The following is a 20,403-nucleotide window of genomic DNA, read 5'->3' as shown; positions in this document are numbered from 1 at the left end:
TTTTAATCCTAAAATATCTGTCATCCCTTTTGCCATGTACAGTAACATGTCACAGGTGGCTACCCTGTGGCCAGGGAGGGACATGATTCTGCCATCACACTCCCCTCATTCTCACCAATGTGCTGATCAACTAACCAAGGATCTATGCTCTCCAATTCACTCACTTCCTCCTCCTTTCCATTGACTATCCTGTTCCCACCGCTTCCTTCATTCACCACATCAGGATTTCATGACCACATTCTCCCCTAAATGAAATGGGTATCTTGCATCTAATGTCTGACAGCTGTTCTTATTGTATATGCACACACTGACCTACACATAATCCCGTCCATCTCTTTATTTTCCTAGAATCTTCCAGAAGAATCAGTTCCATGATGTTGATGATGATACTGACAATGATGACAGGGGCCTCTCAAGGATTCTGATAAAGAGGGAATCGATAAAGGGAGGGAATCATTGCAAAATTGCCCCAGAAACAGGCTTAAAGGTAAATAACTCTTATAGTGTTTAATGAAATTGACTAATATTTAACTATTTTTAAGACTTTATATCACTGAATTTAAAATTTTAACGGGAATTTTCATTCACCACTAACCAAGATTCAACTCTGGGACCAAAATCTAAGGATTTCTGTCTTCTAAAAAATTGTCCACTAGCCTTTTAAACACGTGATCCTTTTAAAAAGTTTAGTGCTGGGCTGAAAATAAGCAGGATTCATATAATCTCACGAGACACAGTGAATGTGGAAAGACTAAGAAATAAAAACAAAAAGCCATTCATAACGTCTTGAACTTTATGTTGCTCACAGGAGAAAATGTTTGCCAATGTGTGTGTCACATCAACATGACGACTGAGTGGGATGGGGAAGCTGATCTTCCTCATCAGTCATTTATGCTGATTTGTTAGATGCCAAAACAGTTTCCTCATTGAAATTGCTTCTAACAAGTATGGAAGAATTTAGGTTCTACCAAAAGCAGGCTAAATATTTTCCCCTGCTTTCAGGTCTCTGGACTGAATGTCCCTACAAGAAGGACATGGTTATGTTTCATAGGGAAGTCTTCCTGAGAAGCAACAGGCTTTTCTAGGGCAGAACTGCAGGGCCCCCCATGGAGGGCTGGAGGAGGTCTAGAGGGGACACTGGAAAAACAGCAGGAGTGAATTCAGATACTGCTGCTCAGGTCGCCAAAGACAGCATTGCTATCTCTAAGGATATGACATTCTCCCAAATTTTCCATGAGTGAAGGAGCCTGTGAACACTAAGCAGGTTGTTAAGACACAGCAGCACATAATTTGCGTGACAACACAATTAGAGTATGATTTGATATTTGGAAAATAACTAGCCCATTCTTCTTTGAAACTGCAGCAGTAGCAATAGAAATAAAAAAGACTGAGCCGTCTTGGAGACAACAATCAATAAACAATTCTAAATCTGCAGAATTCCTTGACAATATTCAAGCAATGAGCTAGATGTGTGCTGCAGATACCTCTTACTGCAGGGCTCACTCCTGCAAAGCATAGAACTAGTTTCTCAGCACACAGAGGGAACCAAGTCAAGATTCCTAATCTTTTGAGATTTACTAAATGGCTGGAAAGATCACACAAGTACATACAGGCAAATATGATTAAATGGAATCAAATAATATCAAATGTGATTTGAGCACAGACGAAAGAGAAATTCCTTTCACCTGGGATCTAGAGAGACTTCTTCAGAAAATGTGGCTTTGGAGACGGCCAAAGACATGGGTGGAATTTTGGCAGAACAGGATGTAAGGAATTTAAAAACTTATTCTATAATTCATATAAAAATTCAAAGGATCCCAAAAATCCAAAACAACTTTGAACAAGAAAAACAAAGTTGGAAGACTTGCACTATCTGATTTTCAAACTTTTTTTATAAAGCTACAGTAATCAGAAATTATGGTGTTGGTGTAAAACAGGAAAATAGAATAATGGAACACAATAGAATGTTCAGAACTAAACCAAGACTTATACAGACAATTGATTCTCAAAAAGGATGCTGTGGAGAAAGGATCTTTTCAGCATGTAGTGCTGGAACAATTAGATCGTGATACGCAAAAAAAAAAAAATGAACTTTGATCCACACCTCACAAAATATACAAAATTTACCTCAAAATGGATCATAGATCTTAATAGGAAATCTAAAACTATAAAACAGCTAGGAGAACAAGCATAGGCTTAAGGTTTATGGCCTTGGGTTTGGCAAATTTTTCTTTGCTATGACACCAAAAGTATCATCTATTTTAAAAAGAAACTGATAGAGTGAACTTTATGAACATGAAGACTCTTCAATGCTCTTCTAAACACTGCTAAGCAAATGAAAAGACAAGCCATAGACAGAAGCTATTTGCAGATCATATATCTGATAAAGGTCTCTCTTTGTATCTGATCCAGAATAAAGAGGTCTCAAAATTCAATAATAATTCAAACACCTGAATGAATGAGGCCAGAAAACACACTTCAGTAAAGATATCCAGATGGATAATAAGCATATGAAAAGATGCTGATTAAAGTTGTCATTAGTCATTAGAGAAATACTTTTAAAAACCACAGTGAGATACTAGTTCACATACATACTAGAATGAATACAGTTAGAAAGACTGACCTTACAAGGTGCTGGCAAGGAAGTAGAGCAACCAGAACTGATACACACCACGAGGAATTTACAATAGTACAACCATTTTGGAAAAGTCTTTAACAGATTCTTTTAAAAAGGTAAACACCTGTGTACCATATAATCCAGATATTCCTCATCTGGTGCTTTAGAAAGGAAAAGCATATGTCCATACAAAGACTTGTAACCAAATATTCACTGCTATTTTATTTATAATAGCACAAGTTGTAAATAACCCATGCATCCATCAAGAAGTAAATGCAGAAAGAAATGATGGTCTATACAAACACTGCTCAGCATCCACAAACTACCTCATGCTAACTTGGCAGTTTGCAGAGGGTTAAATCTTATCCCTGCACAGTTCTTGATATTTAGTTAATAAAAATGATGGTGTCATCATGGGTATTTTTCCATCTTTTAAATACCCTTCAGTCTTCTAATAAAGCTACTTCTAATTAAGAGACCGTGTAAATAGTTTTCAATCTTCATAATAAATAACTGTGGTTTTATCTGGTTACTTAAATTATGAATAATAATGTTCACATTTGTAAAAGTTATTAAAATCAACATTGTTTAATGAAAATATCATTTCTTTTCGCATGAACATGTATTAACTACAAGAAATGTTCCATGCTTTCTTCTACGATTTACTGTTAGAGCCTTAAAGAATAATATTTTCCTCAAAAGATATTACGGCAAAGGGATTTCTTTTGGTGGAACTGTTCCGGCATCAAATCTGGTGCATGTCTCAGGCCACTGGCAACATAGAGATGATAGAAATTAGGAGGCATTATAAACACAGAATCATTTTTAAAGGAATTAAAAAAACTGGATGTGTGTAAACAAAGAATCAGAGAATATTCTGGTGAAATAAATGTATTTTTCAGCTTAAGCAAGACATGGGGTGAATAAATCTGAAATGAAAAAACCACCCAGAGATTAGCAGCGAGTCATGCATGCAGTGTGAATGATCAAAACCAAGTTGTTTCCAAACCAGTGTGCAGGCTTGATGCCTTCATGAATCAAATCTGTGTGGCACCAGGCCACCTCGAATACATGTTGATGAGGTATTTATAAGCCCTTCACCATCCCAAATCAAAGCCCACGCACGAGCCACAAGACCATCACCTACACATTTGGAAAACACACAACATGGTGAATAGCACTTTTCTTGTTCAGTAGCCGGTGGCAGCGAACTGTGAGCAGACAGAGATACAGGGACACAGAGGCACCTCCCCTCACTCAGCTGATAAACTTCCGTGCATCCCTGGGGACAGGATTGTCATAAAATGCACCATGGATTGATTCTCCTCCTAGGAAAGGAACCGTAGTGCTGTCATTAGGTTTGAGCAGGGGTGGGTGGAGGATCTCAGAAGAGTTGTTTCAGCACACCAATAGAATTCTTGGCCACCGTGACCACGAAAGACAAGTCCCCTGCCATCCCGGTAGGCACTTGGGCTCCTGACAAAAGCTGGGCTCAGTAAAGGGTTGAGTAGAGGGCACAGACCTGAGGGATGCCCCAGCAATAGGCAGGAGGTAGGGCCTGGTTTATACTGCTCTGGGTGTATCCCAGACTCACCCGAATACGAAATCAGAAATTTGCAAAACAGCAGAGCTGGGGTGGATCATCTACTCCAGACTCCTCACCTTACAGTTAAAAGGGTGGCAACCCTGACAGGCAAAGCAACGTGCTAAAGGCAGAGCGTGGAAGTGGCAGTGCCAGATGAAACGCAGCGTGCAACCCCCGTTCAAGGCCGCTGACTCTGACGACGGGGCCAAGGTTTCCAATGAGGAGAATAAGACAGTGTAAATACTTTGTTCCCCCTAAAACCCCAAATGTTTTTTAAAGGCACAAAAACTCACCTTAACTAGATCTCTTCTGAGGGGGCTCTCTTCTGCTTCTTCGTCTTTCTGTCTCCATTTCCCTCTCTCAGACACAAACACATTCAGTTTTGTGAAAGGGGACTTCCTTCCATACAAAGACAGACTTCACATCTTCAGAAAGATACCTGAGAAAGCACGTTTCTCAATTCAAGTCTTTGTGGGAGTTCTGGGCAACTGGCTTATTTTCTAGAACAATCGGTAGTTACAAAATCAGGAAATCATCTTCCACAAAGGCAGAGTTCTGGTCCGTGTTGATAAAGTTGGGGATGTCACATTTCATGAGTCTGTTCGGCTCCTCCTCTGGCCACCTGCTGCATCTGATGGCTTCCTGGAGCCGAATAACACTGTAAAGGGCTATGGTAGGGATACCAGCTTTGGCCTTGTCCAAGTGGTCCACTTCATTGATGTAGCAGTGAAAGAGGGACCTAGATTCGTCATTGCACTGCCAGAGAACACCTTGGGCAGCAGCGGTCTTCCAAAGTCTGACACAAAGCTGTTGAGTCTAAATCTCTTCTCGGGAGACTCTGCCTTGCTACAAAGAAAACCAAAATAAAATATCGTTCACAGTGTAGCTCGGTGACCTGAAGAATCATAGTTTTTGCCATCTACTGAGAGTAAATCCCTGCACAGAGCATGCTGACATGCACTGGAATCGAAAGACATCACTTCTGAACACATACAATTAAACCCAAGGCAAAAGTCTAAAGTGAGGGCCCATGGACCATCCTAAAAAGACATCGTTCCCTGAGAATCCTCAATATTGGTGCCTCGCACACCAGTGTTTCTCCGTGGGACACTCAGATCTCTTCATCAGGATTCGTTAAAGTGCTTCTTAAAATGCAGAATTCTGGGGTGCACACCCTCAGAGTCTCCAGAGGTAGCGACTGGTAGTCTGTATTTTCATAGCCACCAGGATAACTAAACATGCTCAGGTTTAGCACCGCAGTCTACATCGGGTCACCTGAGCATCGACAATTCTGTCTCACGGGATGGGGGGTGCCATGTGTGTCAGGGTGCTGTCCTACCCATGTGTCTCCCCTGATTCTCAGAACTGACAGTGCTGCCCCATTGGGCACGAAATACCACCGTTTCACAATGCATACGCAGGGCGCCCGACTGAAAAACAATCAGTGATAGGAGAGGGGACAAAACTCAGCTTCCTGTTACCTTGTTTCACTTACTGTGGGACGAGTGATCAATTCAAGGGTAATAAATCAGTGAATGAGTGAATAACATGACTCGCGTTAGTCCCACGAGTGCCTGGAAGAGCAAGCCTGGGCACATTGAGAACCATAACAGCCCATCTACTTAAATGTCATCCTCCACAGATCTATGTAAAGGTTACTTCCACCCAGGCAGTGACTCCAGAAGGGCAAGAATCATGTATGAACACACTCTCAAATCCAGAACAGAACCTGACAACAATTAGGCTCTGGAGTCTGTGTTTAGCGAGTGTGGAATCTCAGTGATTCCAGCTCTTACACCTTGCCTTCCCATCCCACCACACACGATATGGCCCTTATGTCCAGTTCTCCCGGGGCTGGGGCCACGGAACCCATTTATAGGACTGGAAGAATCTGATCATTTAAACCATCCCCCAGATTATCATCAAGAGTCACCTGCATTTCAGGGATCAGTAATCCCAGAAGCTTTGCAGTTCAGGCAGCTGAGGGATTTTTATATCAGCTCTGTCTTCTACTGTGACTGCCTGGGTGACATCAGACAAGGAATTCTGAAAAGCCTGAACTTTTCCTTTCAGGAATAATCTAATTAACAAATCTCGTTGACCACTCAACAAATGTGATGTGAAGATCAATAATTTACACAGGAGTACAACATTCACTAGGTCGTGGATTTAGAATCAGAGGAAAATCATTTTAGAAAGATTGACAGAATGTAGCTTTAATGCGAATTTAAGTATTCTTACCTTTCAGTAAATCATCTTCCCCTACTTATCACTTCACCCAAGTTTAAAAGATGTCTGAGAACAGGGATGAGTGTGTCAGCAATCTGAGACCCAATAACCTAAAATGTCACCTAGGAAAAAGAGGGGAGTAACACATTTTTAAAAAGCATGGTGAGGATGGCGGGGCCATCCCCAACCCCAGACTAAGAAGCTCTGAGTAATAGCTTTCCTGCCTGCCTGGGGCATCAGCTGATGTGAAAATCCACCCAGAAACCTCACTGTCCAGCAGCTCTTCCATAACACAGGCTACACTTTCTCAGAATTAAGAATTGCGTCCAGTAACCACTTCGCTGAAGAATAAAGACAAAGGAGAACAAGAGAGTTCTGCCCCTCCCAAGGGAGAGCCCAGACCTCGGGCTGCATGCACTGCGCCCACCTCCCTGGAGAAGAATAAACTGGAGAAGGGCGTTCTGCGAAACTGCGGCAGCAAAGGTTGAGATGGGAACAAATTGACCAGCTGGCCAGGGACAGCCCCCTCCGTCGCTGCCTTGGCGGCTGCCTCAGCCCTCTCAGCCCATCCTGCCCACCTCCGGTGGCTAAGCTGTCAGAGAAATTGCTTTGCGACCTGGAGCAACAGAGGCTGCCCTCAGGCCAATCTGCGGAAAAGATGGGAGCTAAACCCCCAGCTCCCGAGCGGCAGGCTCCATACCCCCGCCAACACCCCGACGCCCCCGCACCCTACCGCAACCCCGGGGAAATATGACCCGAAGAAGTGTGACCTGGGAACGAGGGGCAGCAGAGGCCGCCCCCACGTCAGGCCTGCAGAGAGATTGGAGCTTATCCTCCAGCTCTCCAGGGGCAGCCCCTGTCCTCTCCACCTCCTGATCTCACCGCGCCCACCTTCCAGGAGCAATCAGACCAGGTGTGGGGTGTCAGGCGAATCTTGCGCCAGAGAGGACGTCCCCAGGCCAGGTCAGGGGAGAGGAGAAGAAGTGGCCCCATTAGGCGGGGCAGCCGGCCGTCGCAACTGCCTCTGCCCCTCGACCACATCGGGCCCGTCTCCCAGGAGCAAGCTGACCTGGAGACGGGCATCCGGCTTCTTGGGCAGCAGAGGACGCCCCCAGGATTGGTCACGGGGAAGAGGAGAGCAAATTGACAGGCTCCGCGCTGCAGGTCTTCTACCCCCGCCATCGCCACCCCCGCACCTTAAAGGCACCGCCCAGGGCGCCCCTCCCCCAGCAGGCTGAGTGGGACAGGTGCGTCTGGTGACCTGGGGCAGGAGAGGCCACTCCCACACCAGGCCATCGGGGAGACGGGAGCCAATCCACCAGCTCCCCAAGGCAGCCCCTACCCCCGCAGCAGCCACCACTCTTGCCCATGACCTCACAGTGGCCTCCTCTAGGGAGCAGGCTGACCTGGAGATGGACGTCCGACGAACTTGGGACAACAGGGACCGCCCCCAGGGCAAACCATGGGGGGAAGTGGGAGCAAATGGACAAGTTCCATGGGAAAACCTGCCGCTGCTGCCACCACCCCCAAAGTACCAAGTCCAACTCCCGGGGTCAGGCCGACTAGGATACACGCGTCTCATAACACAGGGCAACAGCGACCGCCCCCAGGACAAGACGCGGGGAAGATGGGAGCAAATGGTCCGCTCCCCCGCTGCAGGCCCCCGACCACCGCCACCCCTGCACCCTGACTACCCTGCCTCCCGCCCCCAGCAGGCAAAGTGGGACAGGGGTGTCCCGGGACCTGGAGCAGCAGAGGCCGCCTTCAGGCCACGCGGTGCAGACATGGAGCTAATCCACAATCTCCTCCGGGGCAGCCTCCCTATGCCTGCAGCCACCACCTTACCAGCCCCCTGACCGCACCGCACCCATCTCCCAGGAGCAAGCTCACCTGGAGTCGGACCTCAGGCAAATCTCCGGCGGCAGACGTCGCCCCCAAGCCAGGCCGTGGGGGAGAGAAGAAATGGAGCAACTCCCTGGAACACATCCCCTGCCCCTGCCGCCTCCGCCGCCTCCCAGGAGCAAGTTCATCTGGAGACCCGCGTCCCGCCTCTAGGGCAGCAGAAGCCGCCCCTGGCTCCGCCTCTGGGGAGAGCGGAGCGAATTGATCGGCTCCCCCGCGGCAGCCTCCCTCCCACCGTGGGTCCCGCACCTTAACGGCCCCGCCCCCACTCCGCACTCAGCAAGCTGAGTGGGACAGGAGTGTCCGGCGACCTGGGGAAGAAGAGGCCGCTCCCAGGCCCAGCAGCCGGGACAAGGCAGCTATTCCACCCGTTCACCAGGGGTAGACACGCTCCGCCCCTCTGCCGCTGCCACCGCCCTCTGACCTAACCGCCCCACCTCCCAGGAGCAAGCTTACCTGGAGTGCAACATCTGGCGAATCTCCGGCGGCCAAGCCCCACCCCAGGCCAGGCTGCAGGGAAGAGAAGAAATCGATCGGCTTGCCCGGGCAGCCTCCCAACCGCCACCGCCGCCGCCGCCGCCCAAAAGCATTGCAATAGCCTACCGGGGTCAGGCTGACTGCAAGGATGTGCACTTGCCTTCTTATCCTGGCCAGGTCCCTGAGCACCTCCCTGCATCCCTACACTCCCTGCACCTCTGCACCCCTGCTACTCTCTGCAATTCTGCATCCCTCCACCCCCACATCCCCTGAAATGCCTGCGCCCTCCACAGCCCCTGCACCCCTGTCACCAGTTACACTTTTGCGCTGCTTACACTCCTGCACCCCTGCATGTCCCACACACCACCTCTTGGGCCTTTGGCAGAGCCTCTGCTGTTAGACCAATGCACAGTGACTCACTCTTTGCCAGTATATGATGCATCAATGGACGTCAGGGGTTGCCTGCAGGAAGGTACATGTTCCCGGTCACTAGCCTGGGCCACTAGGGTGATCTCTGTGAGGTCACCCAGGACGGGTTCAGAGATGCTGTTCTCTGGGAAGAGAGGAGTTGAAACCGGTCTTGAGGGCAGAGCTGTGCTCACCAGGCCGTCCACGCTTCATGTTTTACACAGGGCTTCTGAGAAGTGAAATGGATCCGGCCAAGTAATACCGGCCTGCTGTGAGCCCACCTCAGTCCTGGGCTCTGAGTCAGACCGACTGGCTCCCTCAATCAGGGCCCAGTTTGGGCACCTGAATGGTCCCTTTGAGGCATCCCAACAGTTCTCAGGATGAAGTCTGGCTGCTTCCACCCCATGGCCCTCCCTCCTACTGTGCTGGCCTCAGGAAGGTTCCTTATATGGGGAAGAAGGCAGCCCACACCCTACCCCACCCCTCACCTTTCTCTAACCCAGGCTGGTGCTCTCTCTGCCCCTCAGAGTCTGGGAAGCCATCCCTCTTCAGTTATGTCCCTTCTGAGATGGACTTGCTTCCACTCAATTCTAGGCGAGGATGCACCATGGAATGCACTGGGTAAGAGAACCAAAATAAATAATTTCTTCTGTGAGGTTGTCTGTTTATCTACTGGGGCTGGGCTGTGTGTAGTTTGCTACAGCTATTGGTGTGAGAGGCTAAAACAGCCTGTGTGTCCTTGTTTTCATCTCCCCGCTGTCTTTGGGTTTTCCCTAGACACTCCTGAGACATTTACTTCTGTTAGTATTATTCCTGTTATTACACACGGGCCCTACTGACATGGAGGTAACGTGTTGGGGGAGCGGGACAGAGCAGGGCATCTGCAGTCCTGTGATTAGTTCTCATTGAGCCTGTGCCCTGAGCTGTGACCTCCACAAGTGTGTCTCTTTCCCCCCACCCCAATTTGGGTGACACAGAAGGGATTTCCCTTCTCCCAGGTTGGTTAGGCTCTGGTAAAATAATTTCTCATTAAAAAAACAAACAAAAAACAACTTCCCCCAATGAAACAGAATGTTCTGGGTGTATTTCAATACAGTTATTTTCTCCTCTCCAGGCAGGAAGCATGAGGAGTTATCCTCTGACCTTCATTCTGAGAACAGGACATGGTCCTGGATGTAAAATACATGAAAAAGAGCATGGGGCCCCTCTGACTGGCCCCCTGGACTTGTCACACTCTGATTTCCCCACACTGAGCCTCATGCTGGCCTCAGGGACCTGTTAAATCTGCCTGCCCCCAGGGTTCTTACAAAAGCAGGTTCTGCCTTGGGAGCTGTGACTCTCCAAGCCTGCCCGCTGTTCCCTTTGCAACCTCTCTGAGTTGGGAGCAACTTTCCCTCTCAGTCTTCTGGGATCTAAGAAGAGCAGTGGGTTTGCAGCTCCCTCAGTTCTGGTGTTATTTTCAGGACAGGAGGAAGAACTTCTGAGCTCCACACGAGCTGGACCAGAGGCTGGAATCCTCCCTTCCTCTGCCACCGTGCAATCAGTGGCTGTGGTTCTAGCCGAGTTTCTGAAGATGTGGACTTAAACACACATATCCCAGCCCCCACAGGAGCACACAGTCCCATAAATCCCCCTAGTTTCCACTGGTAACTATGGAGCCGATGGGGACACGGGTTTCGGGACCACAGAGGCCTGACTGCACGACTTGCTCCGTGGCCTATTTACGTGGTTGCTCCGGGCCTTGTCTGAAGTGGCTTGCTTACCACACCTGGTACGTGGGAAACACAAAATAAGTACTAGAACCTTCACTTTTTCTCCCTCCAGGGCCTTCAAACGTAGAAAGTAATAAGTGAACTCAGACAGCCTAGTCACCACAATGAGGTCCGTCCAGCCCGGCTCTCCTGAGTGATGGGCACTGACTTGCACCTTAACTCGGAACAGTAGGGGAACTGCCTTCCTCTAACTGGGCCTCTCCCCACACCAGGCACGCCCGCAGCTCAGACGGGGCCAGCTCCCCAACTGAGGTGTGTGCTGGTGGCTTCAGTGTGACCTGGCCCTGCCGGGACATGAACCTGCAGTGAGTGAGGTGGAGGGTCGGGTGGAGGGGGGTCCCTTCTGGGGTGGCAGGGGGCCCGGTAGCACCCCTCCCAGCCTGGTGCCTGGGGCTCCCTAACACCTCCTACAGCTCCTGGGTTGGCTCCGGTCCTGGCCACTCCACACACCCTCCCAGTATCTTTTCATTATGTCCCTTTTCTGCTTTTATCAGCGAGAAGTGGCTTCTGTTGCTTGTTCAGTGAAACAGTACATCGGGAAACCAGACTACTTCTAACATCAGTAAAATACCAACCTCGGTCAGCTCGCCGGGCAGACCGTGCAGCACAAAGGCCTGAACAGGGCTGTGCGAACGGCTTACGTGAAGGGTCCTCAGCATCTGTCTTCAGAGATACAGAAGCTGATGGTTCAGGTAAAACCTCAGGGTGGGATTGAGGAATCCAAAGCTGGTTGGTTTCAAAGGCTAATTGGTCAGACCAGACCCCTGAGCTGTGGTCAGAAGCCTGGCTCACCGTCACGCAGACTCAGCGCCCTAAGTGCCGGGTGGGGCCGGTGCTGTTCCCTTTGTAGTCTCTCGTTGGGGATTCAGTGTAGCCCCTTAAATACAGCAGAAATTCCAGCCCCATTAGCCCCCAACCTGAGTGTTCCATGACACAAATCCCGGGAGTGTTTAATTTTCATCTTTGTTTAGGAGGATGAAGGTGGTTCAAGAGAAGACATAAATTCACACTTAGTGACACAAGGTCACAGCCAGTACTTCCTCCACGGAGAGCTATGTGCTCCCACAGTGGTGGCTGGGGGCTCGGCAGAGACCCTCTGCTGGTCCCAGAAGGACTCGCTCCTCTGGCCACAACTCATGGGTTGGACAGCAGATCCAGAGGGTGACAGAGCATCTTTCCTGGGAATTTGGAACTGACACATAGAAATCAAGTTCACTCATCTGGAGTTTGGCGGAGGGGAGGGGCGGTGGTTGGAAATCAAATGAAACCAGAGCATGAGAGACACTTAGAAGTGAAAGAGCGAGAGACAGAGAGACTGAGCTTGTGAGAGCAAATAGTCAGAAAGAAGGCAAACAATCAGGGGACAGAGGAATTCCAGCTCCTGACTGTCTAGTCTGCCCCAGCCCATCAATGACCCCGTGAGATGTTTAATAACATTCCAGTTTTGCAGATTAGGAAACAGGCTGAAAGAGGTGGGGGCTGGGTTTGGGTGCACAGTTAATTCAATTGCCACTGGACCCCACACTTCCCATTGCCTGAAGGCACCCTAATCCTCACTGGGACCCCTGTAGTCCCCTGACAGCCCAGCACCCTGATCAAAGGGACCCTGCGGGAGTGGGAACCCCTCTTGAGTGTGGAGAGTTCCCTGCCCCGAGTTGCCATGCATCAGCAAGCTCCCGCTCACCCCAGGTTAACATCAGCCCAGCTGTACAGTCTCCCAACCCGCTTCCCTCCCTGCCAGGCACCCCCAACCTTACCACCGAGTGTACTGCAGGAATTCAGGCACAGGGATGCCCAAATCAACACGAGCCCACCGGCTATAGAAACAGCAGACTCCCAGCCCCACCTGGGTTGCGAGGGGACAGAAGGTGTCCTCAACTTTCATGTGTCTAAAACAATCTTCTTCAGCTGGAGGTTCTAGAGAAAAATAAAAGGTCCAAAACATAGTTCAGTGAGGAATTCCTCCAAGGACCTGACTCCAGTGTCTACAACCATGTGTACCTACCCCCGGAATTGGGGTGAAGGTGGATTATTGATCAGCACAACCCCTGGTGGCCCAGCTCCTTGGCTTGGCTGCCCAGAGGGGGCTGGGGGAATGGGTAAGGCCAGGGCACTCAGGAAAAGCACAGAGGACCTGACCTCTCCCTTCTGCACTCGTAAACCCTTCCCCAAATCTCAAGGCATTGGACAGAGATCCGCCACAATAATGAGATGCTCCCATCTCTTCACTCACTCCTGTCGGTTCACTTACATGCTGAGCATCCACTGGGTCCCAGGACAAGACACATAGAATGGCTGATGGGACAGGCTTGGTCCTTCCCCCTGGAACCTGTTCAATCTGATCAAAGAATGATCACTCATAAAGAGTTTCTCAAAATTATACAGAGACCAAAGACCAACTGCAGAGTGAACCAAATTTAAAAATATATATGAAGATCCCCCAGTCTCCCCGCCTAAGGTTAACAGCATAAAGCAAAAAATTCTTGCCTTTAATCACCAGGGAAGTTGTCACCCCCTCTCAGGTGGAAAGGAGAGTTATTCTTTGAGCACGTCACAGAAGTGCTCCATCGGATTGGACCAGGGCATCTACATTCATTCAGCAAATGTGTATAAGCTCCTACTACATACGGGAATCTCCTAACTAGACCGTTCCCAAGGCTCTCGGGCTTTATCAGTCAACAAAATAGACATGACTCCCCATCATGGGGGCTCAGAATTTTAGCAGAGGAAACAGGCAGCATGTTGGGGTAGCAAGAGTTTGGATAAATTTTTAAAAAAGAGTGATATGAGCAAACTCGGGTGATGGCGGTGGGGTGGGAGGCAGGCAGGAGAGAATAAGGCAATCCTGGCAGATCTCACGGAGTAATGAACTTGAAGCAGAATAGATCCGGAGGAAGAAGGAAGAGCCGGAGCCAGAGGCCCCCAGAGTGAGGGGGAGAGTGTGGGCAGAGAGGCAGAGCACGCCGGGTCCTGAGGCCTTTGTGATGACTTTGGCTCCTAATGACATGGTGACCCGTTTAGTGAGTTTTGAGGGGAGGGGTGATGTAGTCCAACTTATGCTTTTGTGTTTGTGTTTTTTGGGGGGAAGTAATTTATTTATTTTAATGAATGTGCTGGTGATTGAACCCAGGATCTCAAGCATGCTAAGCATGCGCCCTACCACTGAGCAACACCCACCACCCCCAATGTATGTTTTTACAGGCTCCCTCTGACTCTGTGTGGATGAGAGATTGTAGGAAAGCAAAGATGGAAACAGAAGGCTATTGGTATCCAGGAAAGGCTGAAGGTGGCTCTTAGGAGGGCGGGGAGCAGAGAGCAGGTATTTAATTAAGACAGAATATCCAGAATTTTCTAACAAGCTGGATTTGCTGTCTGTGAGTGTAAAAGAAAGAGAGAGAAAGGACATGGTTCCAACATCTGGGCCTGGACAATGGGAGGGATGTCCTCTCCGGATGGGAAAGGGGATGGGAAAAGGTGGGGCTGAGCAGGTGGAAAGGGGCTGGTATCAGCTCAGTTCTTCAATGTCATGGTTAAGGGGTGTGTTACATATTGCCACAGAAGTGCCTAATAGGTAGAGGAATCTGTTTTCTTTTTCTTTTTAACATTTAAAAAATATAATTAAACATATTAATTGTATTATGTGAATGATTTGGGAATTTTGTTTCATGCCAAGTTATATGTTATATATAGCCAAATGGAGCATATATCAAAAAGGGGAGAAATGAGAGCTTTCACATAAACTGACTGTCCGTAACGTAGGTAAAATTTCAATAAAACCAGTCTTCAGGGCAAAAACCTCATCTCGGTGTTACATAAAAATAAATGAAAAACGACTATGTTGATGTACCATTATTTCATGTTACATAATAGCCCCAAACTAACAGTGTTTAACTATGAGGCTTGTAGAAATACTATTCGCTTTATTCACATAAATACAGAAGTGCAGAAATGTTCTAAGGTAGAATTAGCATCTTAGTGGAAATAATACATATTTGAGCATTTTACATGATATATATGTACTGATTCAAAATTTGGAAAAGTAATTTCATAGTAGAACATATGTATGAATGTGAAAGCAAGATGAATGAAAGGAAAAGAATGTGATGTGAGTCTCAGGGATAAAGGCTCAGATGGAAAGGGGAAATCAGGGAATTTTGGAGAAATCGAGAAATTGATGGCATGCCAATTTCCAAGGCTGGGTTGCTTCCACCAAAGGAATAGCAGAGAGAGAGAGGAGAGGCCCAGGAACCCACCCTGGGGAACACCCACAGTATATGTTTGGAAAAAACAGGAGACATTGGCAAAGGACCAGCCAGCAGGCCAAAAGCAGAAACAGACAGAGAGATGGGCTGGAGGTTGAGTGAAGCAGGAACACGGGGTAGGAGGGATGGAAGAGCTGGGTCAAATGCTGCCGAGGGGCCAAGCATGATGAGGAGTCAAAATTGACCACTATATTTAGCAACATGGGGTCACTGATGGCCTTGACAGGGCAGTTTCCATAGAGCGAGGGATCAGGCGAAAAGCCAGAATGGGTGTAAAAGGGGATGGCTCAAGAGAAGATGCAGACAGTGAGTTTAAACAACTCCTTAAAGATTTGCTGCAAAGACACAGGGTGGCAATTGGTGGGGGTGAATTAGGGTCAAGGAGTGCTGTTGGTTTAAGAGGATGGACGTTTATATACTGATGGTGCCAACTAGCAGGAGAACAAAATAGATGAGGCAGTGAAAGAGAGGATGGTTTTGGGAGTGACAACCCAGAGAAGATGGGAGGGATGGGGCCTCGGGGACTTTTGGAGGAACTGGCTTTCGATGCCACTTTTAATAAGCGGTGGGGCACCGAGAGTGAGGTCACAGACATCAGAAGGCGAGCGGATGTGCTGGGAGTTGCTTGTGAAATTTCTCTTCTGTTGGCTTGTATGCTTGTTCAAAGTAGAAAACTAACCTTACCAGCTGAGGAACAAGGAGGAAGAAAGAGTTACTGGAGCCATGAGCAGAAGATAAGAAAGAGCCTTCCAGGGAGAATGGGACAGTAAAAAGGGCAGGGGGAGGCGGGGGAGTGCGCTCCCAGAAAGTTACATTTTCTCTTTGACGTCCCCAAATGTGTGACGTGTTATTACCCTTCCTGCTGTCTACAAAATAAAAATTAATTATGGTTCAGAGGAAATGCTATTTCATTCTAAGAGGCTGCCTGTTTCTCAGGAATGGTCATCTTAAACTGCAAATATTACAAACAATGTTGAAAAGATGAACCTGTGTACCTAAAATCCCCTATTTTCTATTAATCTGTTTACTACTTAGTTCCCCTATCAATAACACATAACAAATACTGCCATGTTGGAGGTACATCGATGCTTAAAAGGAAATGAGATCTGTATCCTTTTGCTAAATTCCATGGCTTCCTTAATATGCAGTTCCACTTGGAATTTAGGAATGTCTGGTATAAGAAGTGAGAAACAGTTTGAGAAAATCCCGACTCAGAATTATACATCACAACCACATCTCACAAGTATATACAGCCGTAAAAAAGTTTAAAAGCAAAACTCCGTAACTACTCTTAAAGACCTTTGCAAACCTGGGCCTGCCAAGATGTTTCCAAACTGGAAAGGAACTCCAATCTCTTGCCTGGTACCGGACCAGAGGCTGGCCAGCCTTTTCTGTAAAAGCGAGAGAGTAAATATTTTCAGTTTTGCAGATCATTTTGTTGTAACCATGCAGGTAGGCAATAAGAAAGCTAAGAGCACTGGGAGATAGGAAACAAACGGGCATGCCCACACTCTCCCTTCCACTCAGGGCAGCTTCTCTGTGGTGGGGAGCTTTGCCACAATCACTTGCTTCTTTTTTCCATTGGTTTCTTTGTTTCCACCTTACTGCTCGAGCTCAGAACTTCAGGTGGGCCTGGTCCTTCAGCATCCATGCAGAGAAGGCTGAGCGGGGTTGGGAACCCCACCTGATGGAGAAGAGAGATTACTGGGAGGGACATTGTGGAGGCCACCATGACACGAGACAATCACACCTTCCGGGGTGAAAGGGAACGAAGACAAGGGAAGGACACAGTAGTGGGACCCCTAGGTCGCCTGCCAGGCTTGTTCTCCCTCCACGACAACCATGGGGGCCTGGGGGGTGTTGGGCTTCAGCTACGGTGATTAGGATGAAGGGACTCAATATAAAGGACCCTCCAACTCCTCACTAGGTTCCAAACGCAGCCCCTCTAATTCCACCCTCTGAGTTTCTGGAAATCTGCTGGAAGAATACATGAGCAGGCCAGAACCAGAGCCCAAGCCAAACATGACAGGGGCTCGTGGGGCTGTAACCCCATGCTCAGTGGTCGGAGACTCCTTGCAAATCTGCAGAAATCCCTGTTCCACCTCATTCCTGGGAGAAACCCCAGATCTCCTCCTGCTCTGTCTGTTCTTCTCTTGAGGCTATTGTCCTGGAGGGATGCTGAGTCCTTGAACCTGGTCCTCCAAACGTACATAAGCAGCCTGTTCAATAAAACAAATTATGCACTTTTTCACATTTGCCAGTTTTTTGATTCCAGAAAGGCTGTGGGACTCATTCTCACAGTCTCCTGTGCCCCCACCACATGGTGGCCCTCTGCTCATGTAAACACGATTTCCCACAACTGCACCCTGCCTCCCAGCTTGTCAGAGGGGAGTGTCCCACAAAGACACAGGTGTTTGTGAGGATCCTGTCCCCCAGCAGAAAGCCTGCTCCTGGAGCCACGGACAGGGATCTGGCCTCCTAAGCCGCTCAGCTCTAATTCAAAGCCTAAAGTGGAGGCCCCGAACATTGCTGAATGACTTTCTGAATCACCTGGACTGGAGGGGACTGATTTTCTTTCCAGGAATGGAGGTAGCGCAGCCTCCATTTTCAGGGCTGACCTTGACGATGGATCTAGTTCCCCCGACTGCACCGCAGGAAGGAGTGGCCCTTCCATCCCACAGGTTGGAGACCCAACCCAAGGGAGTACTGAAGCAGTGCATTGCTGCCAGTTCCAGCATCCCTGCAGAGTGGCCTCTGCCCTTGAATGACCCCCTTCCCAGGGCCTTTCTTGCCCGGACACCACCACACCCCAGGCTGTGCCAGAGCTCTGGGGCTCTGCGTGTCCAGGGCACACAGGTGGCACCTGAGCCAGGTGTCCCCTGGGCCTCAAGGGAGAGAGGTCTGCTTCTGCATCAGGGGAAGGTGACCCCACAAGGCTGGCAGGACACTCTCAATATGGACCTCCAGGAGCCCTGGGAGCAGTTTCCCTGCAGGTGTTAAGAGCCATCATTAGGAGGGCAGGCCCCTCTTTGTGCAGACCATCCAGCAGTGCTGGGCCCACGTGCTGACCTCAGAAATCTACATGCCCCCAGGATACCCCAGGCAACCTCACAACTTCGTCACTTGGTGACCTGGGTACCACGAGCTCCTTGGCCATCCCATGAGGGTGGTCCTTGCAGGCATGGTCTCCAGGTTTTCCCGTTGAGAAATCCTCCTGGGTTTCTGTGGTCACAGAGCAGACACCAGAAGATTCTAGTCCTGCAGTGACCCCCACAGCAGTCAGCTCTCCTGTGCATGTCCAGGGACAAATGACAGCAATTTATTGCCAGGTACCGTGATGAACAAGGGGGTGGGATTCCATACTAAGTTCAGGATCCTGGTAACTCACTCTGCACCCCAAAAAGCTTCCATGAGAAATGTGTGTATTGGGATGTCTGTGCCCCTAGAAGAGCTGTTCCTGAGGGTTCCTGGGACCCTCCAGCCCCTCTCAAGGTTCTCAGATCCTGGGTCTAAATTTCTATCTGCCTCTTTTGGTGTACGGCCACCTGTGTCTCGTGGTCATGGGTCACTTTATTGCATGACTTGGCATGTTCTTAGTGCTCGTCCTCCACCCCTGCACTAGACTCCCAAGATGTTCCCACTGACCCTTGGCTCCCTGGGTGTCTCAGGGGGCCCTAAGTCTGCACCCTTCACTCTCCTCCTCTACCCCCACCTCTGGGGCCACCCCTAGGTGGACTTGGAGGTGTTTGTAAATGAGTCTTACACAAGGACATGTCTGGACAAAGCAGGACCCCACCCCCGGAAAACTCACCTGCTCCCTTCTCAGAAGAGGACCCCACAGCCCCACATTGCCTCCCAGGGGTCTACTCAGGACACAGTCCCCCAGTTCTGGGCAAGGTGTCTCCCTGGAATCCTTGCTTCCAGGAAGAGTCTCTCTGTCCTTCTTCAGAGTTTAGAGGTGTTCCCATGTCCCTGACCACCAAGATGCCCAGCACAGTCCCTTCAGTGACCTGGAGAGACAAGGAACTTATGTGGCCACAGGTCTCACAGGACACACCTGCTGGGACCCCAGGCTAAAGGGCTGTCCTTCTGCCTTCTCAGGTGTGGCTCCCGTGGTAACTTTTTGCAGGGGGCCCAAATGTGGAGTGTGGCCCAAAGCAGTTCATGGGGCTCTCTGGGCAGGGAAGACTTGGGCCAGGTGGCCTTGCCTGGTTTCCCTGCTGGGTCACTCTGAAAACCCCCGCTCCTCTGGCTGTGGCTGGAGGCCCCTCAAACCTCAGGGCGGGGCTCTTTCTCTCAGCCTCCACTGACTCCAAAGCCACGCTGGTGCTGGCGAGGGGAAAGAGCTTTCTTGCCTTCTTTTGGCCAAGTTGCCACAGGTGGATGCTGCGGGGAGCTGGAGAGAGAGGTAGCACTTGCTCAGATGTGAGTGGTTAAGCAATTTGACACCCTGTCAACTAGCCTTAAACATTGGAATGAGGTCTTTCCCGGTAAAGCTGGAAGTTACTTTCAGTAACTTGTCTAAAGATTTCTTTTTTTTTTTTCCACTTAAAGACTCATAAAACCTCTCCCAGGTCATTCCTGGTATGGACCATTATCCAGGGATCAATCAGGAAATGCAGGAGGAGAGGGGTGGGGGTGGGGGAGAGGGGAGGTTAGATCAGAGCCCACAGAGAGGAGATGCCCCTCCCAGGAGCCTCACACTGGGCAGTGGCTTCTGGCATCCAGCTCACCTGTTCTCAGGCCCATTCCATCTGCGGGGTTTTCCAAAAACATAATGGTGGAAGGGCCATGGAGGACACCTAGAACTTCCAGAATAGACAGGGGGAGCAGAGTTACCATGCTGGCCCTGGGTTTGGAGACAGACCTGCAGTGGAGACCACAGGCTTCTGAGAAGCCAGTTTCGAAATAAAGGCAGTATGCACTGGAATACCCGGCTCGAGAGAGTGCTTCATCATAGACATGTAATTTACATAGTTCTCACCACTAAATTCTGTGTTCCCAACACGCTACATGAATGACGGCTTCAACACACATTCATTTCTGAGATGTGAAAAAGTGTAGAGCTGCTCTTTCATCCTGCATAATGGGCATGGCTACACTTAAGAACACTTACCAAGATTTCTCAGCAAGAGCCAATTTCGAAATAAA

The 20,403-nt window shown here is 49.1% G+C and overlaps 1 long non-coding RNA gene across 1 annotated transcript; it reads right to left on the bottom strand.

Moving 5' to 3' along the window:
- Positions 1 to 4,778: 4,778 nt before the first annotated feature.
- LOC140688320 (uncharacterized) lies at positions 4,779 to 8,444 on the bottom strand. The gene is made up of 3 exons (XR_012062960.1): positions 8,322 to 8,444; positions 6,444 to 6,553; positions 4,779 to 5,048 (listed from the first exon to the last, which is right to left on the bottom strand). It is a non-coding gene; the product is annotated as an uncharacterized lncRNA (long non-coding RNA).
- Positions 8,445 to 20,403: the final 11,959 nt, after the last annotated feature.

The sequence above is a fragment of the Vicugna pacos genome, chromosome 22 (genome assembly GCF_048564905.1).
Source record: "Vicugna pacos chromosome 22, VicPac4, whole genome shotgun sequence".
Taxonomy (NCBI): Eukaryota; Metazoa; Chordata; class Mammalia; order Artiodactyla; family Camelidae; genus Vicugna; species Vicugna pacos.
This window is presented reverse-complemented; position numbering and strand designations above follow the sequence as displayed.